Raw genomic sequence first — 6,841 nt, forward strand, 5'->3', positions numbered from 1 at the left:
GCAACGGCGCGTTTTCGGAACGTACCTACTAAATGGAGTCAGCAAGAGACTGTGCGAGCATTCTCCTAGTGCACAAACACAACAATACGATGGAAGTGATTAGGGGACCAGAGGTAAAGAAGGAAATACACCGTATACCTGCGTAAGGTTTTCACAATCTTGATGAGGTGCTGCCCTCACACGGCGGTGGGCCACTGCGGTCTAACTTTTTTTGGCCGTGTGTAATAAACCTTCACTTCTCTGCAAAAAAGAACGATTAAAGAGAACTTTAATACAGCTCGGGTAAAACGTTGGCATGGGGGCATGTTCCCGATTTCTTTACGGGCGCGCGAATGTATTAATTCGGACTACAACGTAAATTTGTCGCAACATTCTTTTTTTTTTTTCGCGATGTCGCGTCCGTGAGGTTCCTCCGCGACGCGGTCTGCCTGTCCACCACCTCCTAAGCGACGGCCTGTTACGTCGCTTGAATATCGCGTGAATGTCCGTGGTTGCCGCTTATATTGATCCACGCAATACTACTGTACTTGCCGCTTAACCCACTGCCAGCAACAAGTACCCTCCAGTTCTACGCCACCCGCCAGCACGCACCGGAGAGGTGTGCGTGAATACCATGAGCGCGGCGGCCATCACTGACCAGGTGAGAGAGAGAGAGAGATTGTAAAGAGGAAGAGGTGCTATTTTTCTCCTACCCTTTGGGGACCACGAGTCAGCACCTGGAGGAAGGGGAGGCGGGGATAAAGCCGAAAGAAGACAGAGACGCTCGAGGAGGTCACAGTTTTGCTGTCAGCGGTAGCCAGTGGGCGAACTTTCATTTCGGACACGACAGCCCCCCTCCCCTGTCTTCCAGGAACGAGAAGGGGTGCCCGATGAGCCAGGCGCGTGGATTGGGGGGTTTGGGCGTGAAGAGGGACAATAGGAATTTGTCTCAAGAAAGGAGAAGGTGGGAGGGAGGAATACCCTCTCCCGGTGGGGTTGCTTTGACAACCAGAGGAGAAGGACAGCTAACGTCTTGAGTCCTCAGTGACGATAGTGCCGTAAACGAAGACACCCGCCGGACCAAGCCAACGGCCATACCAAGCGGAATCGCGCCTACATCGAGAATGGATAACGTCCCACGAGACGGAGTACACTCAGGATCCATGGAGGGTGAAATCAGTAGGGACTTGCAACAGCTTCGTTTGGGTGAGCTTTCTATTTATGTGTTATTTTTTTTTTCGTTACATATCGCTTGTGATGTTTGCAAAGTCGTAACTGTCGCCAACGATTTGGCTTTGCCTGTAGTGGCCAGAGACGAAGAGAGACGTGTTACCCGTCAGCACAACTGGTTTGAACTGGTCATTGTTGTGGTCGGATGTGAAACTTAACGTTTTATTTTATTTTACTCGAAAAGCTGCTCGGAACTACGTTACGTTGTAAAGAACAAAATACGAAAATCATCGATGTAACATTTCCACACTAAGTGTTGCGGGCAGTCTGAGTATATCAAAAGCGACATTTATTACCATGGAGGCGGTAAATTCGCGGGCGAGCTACAGCTAGATTGCAAATCACAGTCAACGCGGAAATCTTCGACACTTGAGCACAAGCACGATTTCCTCAGGACAAACCAACCGATGCTTCGAGCGCAAGCTCCCTAAGCAGGAAGGTTTAGATCTTGGTTTACCAAGTGGTTGCCGAAAGAATTCAAAAAGGTATACAAAGAAAGCAAAATCGGTACACAAGAACGCAAGCAAGGCGTAGTGCTTTGAGCGCGCCAAATTTAAAACTCCCTATGCCACGTCACCGATCGGTAGATTGGTCTTCGCTTCTTTAGCGCAGTCGGAAAGACGTGCACCATGGCCGCGGATTACAGCGCTCGCCGGGGCCAAACCGACCGAGCGCACGCGACAAATTACTAGGAAGAAGAAAGCTTCGCTTAAATAAATAAGTTATGCACTCGAAGGGGGTGCATAATTGTTGCCGTTGAGGAGATTTCGATACGATTTGTCGTTTCGTTGCGTACTTGCATGGTGAACACGAGCTGGTCTTTGGCAAAACTGTATGCGAGTTCGGGACGGTTCACAAAAGAACGCTTCGCATTGAAATCTTGCACGCGTGCCAGTCGTCACGCAATGTTCCTCGGGAATGTGCTGTTCCGCTTTTGACGTACCAGGAGCGGCTGGTGCGGAGTACGCGCGTGTATACTGTGGTATACACGCGCCGTTTTTTTTTTCCGTTTTTTTTGTTTTTTTTTTTTCGGTGATCTCCCAACCGCCTATAGTGTGTTCACCGCCACGCCAAGGTGCATCGTTTCGCTCGCATCATCTGATTGTGACGCTTTGGGGGCGGGGCCCAGACGCCGCGGGCCCCGATGCGCAGGAAGAGCGCGGAAACATCACCGACGAAGGGCCGAGCCCACCGACCCCCGAAGCCAGTGGTGCCGACGACGACATCCGGTCGCTGGAACGGCTGTTCGGTCCACCACACTGCCCACACCCGTCACAGCCTTTTCCCTGCTACGAGTGCTACATCGAACGAATGATCCCCCCTCTGTACCCTGAAATTTACTCAGGCCGGTTGCCCGCGGCACAGGAACAGCACATCATATGGAATCAGAGCGCGAGAATATCTGCAGCGTACAGAGCCGCGTTGGAGCGTACCCGGGAAGCTCGCCGCACCAACCTGGAAACGCAACAGCCGGAGTCCGAGAGCTAGCATGGTACGTGATTGCATACGTCTTTCAATCTTCTCAGACCTAGTGTGCCCCTCCGATACGGCTCGTTATATCAGAAATGACCAGCTCATATAGACAATTTTCCCCGAGTAATTTACTCCAGAGCAGGGGGTCTCCGAGCTTTTTTTGGCCAGAGGGCCGGATAAAGAATTTTCAGTAATTCATAAACTGAAGCAACGGTACTGGGCGTAGAATAATAACGTTATTCGAATTATTCGCCGTGCTTTCTTTAAATACCTATAAACTTTAATTAGTGGCGTTGACTTTCTGGAGTAACATGCATCCAGAAAAGGAGCGAAATCATTACCGCAACTCCGCTATTTCTACAAATCTGTGTTCAGTTTTGTGCATAGTGCTTACGTTTCAGCAGTGTTGAAGCGCAGGCCAGTTGGTGTAGCACTGCCATGAAATAAATAGCGCACACACCGAACAGAGAGCGCTCTTGTGGTTATGTTTTACTCTGTGCCTTGTGCTATTTTATTGCCATACAATGTTTAAGTAATAGGTTACCAGAAAGCAGCAGTCAGTGGAAGTTTAGGCTCGCATTATTAAATTCAAGTTTGAAACATTACTCGTCTACGCGTTCGTAAAGCCTCGAGCCCCCGCCGCCGCCTATTTTTCTTCTTTCTTTGTGATTGCAGCCATGCTGCCTCAATTACTACATTTCACGGTATGCTATTTATGAGCCATAATGATCACCGTGGTGGATATACCTTACTCCTGAAGAAGACGAGCTACTTCAAGAGATATCCATTCAGATGTGCAGAATCATTTCGGGATGCAACGCTTAGCTAATTTTCCTGCGCGGTTGAACCGAGTGACTTGGTTGAAAAATATATACCGCTACCCGGGGCGTGTACTGTGCAGATACGTTCTGGAGACGGCCTTGCAAGGCGACGGGCGCCGACTCACTGGCACACGCAGTTCAGGACCGAAAGTTTTAAAGTGCGCGTTCTGCGAAGGCGCCCAGGAGAGGGGTTCACATATATCGCCGTCATATTTCGCGATTGCGGCCGGGCTCGAAGGGTGTTCGTTTACTCATAGGATTGTGTCATTCAACGACAAAGCTTATAACCACCAGAAAAGTGGTTGCTAAAAGAGATGCGCGGTCAAACGGAACAAAATGGCAAGTTGCAAATCCTACTTTGAAAAACAAGCTGGAATAACTGGTTATGTTGGTGTATCGTATTTACGTTGCGCGTTTAAATTCTGTTCCAGTGTCCTCAATCTTACAAAACTTTTTTATTGTTTACCCCGACGTTCAAGAATCCTGCTGCAAGAAGGATCTTCACGGACCGGGTGCTACGATGAAGTTCAAGAAGAAGGCCAATGAAAATTCTGATTTGTGGAAACGAAGTAGAATAAAGAAGGAAAAGTGCAACTGTCTTCGTCGCTCTTCTGCTTGTGGTGTTTCACACACAACGTTTCTAGCGAAATGAGCTTCCACGACCTTAGCTATTGTATTTCATTTTGTGATTTGTGGTCAGCAAACAGCAAATTAAACAGATAATTAAACAAATGAACAAGTAGGATGGGATATGTGTGTGCAAGAGAGCTGGGGTCTGCCCCCCCCCCCCCCCCCCCACACACACACACACACATTGTCTTTTAAAGGCGTAAGCATTTCTATGGTTACCCAACGAGATAACTGCCCAAGGGTCCTTCCGGCCGACCTTCGCGTAAGACGATCCCGTTAAGATATAGAACCCGCAGCAATGTTTTACCACCATAGTTGCTCACACTTTGTCTTGCATTCCTTACAAAGTTATTCCTCGGCATTTTGAGAATGACAACCCACAAACCAATGTCCCGAAACCAAACACCGGCAACGCGTGCCTTTTACGTTAAATCTTTTCAAACTAACTATTAGAAGCGCGCAAAAAAAAAAAAAAAAAAAACGCTTAACCTTGCACTCGGCCGCGCAACGCTTGAAGAACCGAAGCTGGGCGATCGTAGCCCAGCATTTTACGGAAGTGCGCGCGAACTTTTCATCTTATTACTCATGATGATAATAATTTCTTTTCGCGCGTCTCGGACTTACGGCCGTCACAGCGCGTTGCACAGCGCAGCTTGCAACGCCGACAACGCGTTCCGGCAGACCCGCTCCGCGAATGCGTCTCTCGCTTTCATTTTCTTTCTCTCCCGAGCAAAGCGCGCCAAACCTCCTCGCAGAGCACGAGCGTGCGAACGCGCCAGCTGCGGACGAAGACGATGACGGTCGAACGCAGTCATTTGGTTTGCATAAATGCATGTTCTGCAAGCGTGGATGTATAGCACAGTATAGTTACGACGCTAGAGCGTCTTGGGACCGTGGGTACGCTGCTTCGTATCCCGTCTCGGCAAGAAAGTTTCTTTATTTCTTTATACGAACCACAATTTACGGCTCGCTTAAACAGCTTCGCTGTTAAAAAAACTGACAGGTCAAAGAGGGTGAAGGCGAAATCCTGCGCACTCGAGAGCCATTCATTAAACTACTTGACATTCGAATGCATTGTTACTTCTTACTTGTTATTTCCGACGGTTCGAGTGCTTAATTGCCGCTGCCTTAATTAAGCCTTAAGTAACCTCGCCATAATTAACACCAAGTGTCGTGGGTTCGAGTGCCTTAATTAACTCCATATTAATTAAATGCGTCTTAATTAACTTCACCTTAACGCCAAAGGGGTAGGGTTCGACTGCCACCGAAGATCGTGGGTTCGAGTGGCTTAAACGGGGGCGGTGACAAATAGTCACCTAGCCTGCTTGATTTAATCAGGTATACCATACATGTTCTTTATCTAGCATTTTTGTATACCTCTCATTTATCTTTTTCTTTTTCCCCCCAACGATAGATCGCCCGAGCGTTTAACCCATTGCGCCACAAACGCATTTGCAGAGAGCTACACAGACGCGCCTATATATCTAACACTCCTCCGTGTACCCGCCCTCTTGCTCGGGGCGGTGCCGCCGCCTACGGAGCAGAAAGAGAAGTACTGCATTATGACACTAACGCGCACCGACAGTGAACGCTTCGGTGGTCTCAGCACTACGACGCCTCGATGCCAGCATTCGAAGGGACGCTGGCACCAAGAAGCACTACCAACGCCACCTAGGTGGCGTTCACCGTACTCAGCAGCCGCGGAGCGTGGCCTCCGCAATTAGCTCTGAAAATGTTTCTGAAGTTGATCGCGGAGGCTGCAATTACGACGCGCTGTACGCGCTGATTTGACCGGTGACGATTCAGTTACGTGCTTTGTCTTGCGCGTTGTATTAGTGTGTCAGTTACGTGCTTCGTCTTTCGCGTTGTGCTAGCGTGTGCAGCGTAGTGCAGCTTCCATATGCACGACGGTTGCTCATGGTCATCGACGTTGGTAGTCGTTTAAAGGATCAGGTCGTATCAATCTCTTCCCCTGCCTTTTTTCCACCAGTACTCTAATCGTCTCTTGCTTATCTCCACGGCTGATCGGTTGATGTTTCCTTCCACTTGTTGCGGTTCGAGGTGGCGTTTGGGCAAGGAATCACCAAGCCCATCGAAGAGTACATCCGGTAGTAGGAAATGAAGGAAAAAGGTTTTAATTACATTATGTACACTGGCCCTCATGGTACGGAAGCCCACTCCATCAAGAGCATATTAAACGTCTGAGTTCGCATCAGGACACGTCAGAACCACCCCCACTGCACCACACGTCTCCGCTTTTAATCCGGCCGTCTTCCTTCGGATACGGGACGGGGGAATCTGATGACAGTAGCTCGGTCAATCACCATCGTTGGCTCGGTCGCATCATTCCTCCCATGGTTGATGCACTGTTCCGCCGGGCGCGCCTCCATTGTCGCACCTCCGCCCTCGCATTCTCGAATATGCGTGACGTCATTCTGGTCAGGATAAGGATTAGTAGTAATCTTCACGGTAATTACCGCTTCCATGGATGGTAGTGGTTGCTGATGACTCGACGGGAGCTCCTTTGTTCGCGCGTCACACTCTATGACACGCCTGATGGCTGTTGCTTCGCGTGCTGATTAATGGACCACCTCGTTGAAAACGTGCAAGGTATGCGCTTATCCACGTTGAAAGGTAACATACTTTAAACCCAAGCGCTTCTGGAAGTTGTACGTTACCTACGGTTCTCGCTGGGTGAATCCCTTCGC

This window comes from Dermacentor silvarum, chromosome 8, assembly GCF_013339745.2.
Source record: "Dermacentor silvarum isolate Dsil-2018 chromosome 8, BIME_Dsil_1.4, whole genome shotgun sequence".
Lineage (NCBI taxonomy): Eukaryota > Metazoa > Arthropoda > Arachnida > Ixodida > Ixodidae > Dermacentor > Dermacentor silvarum.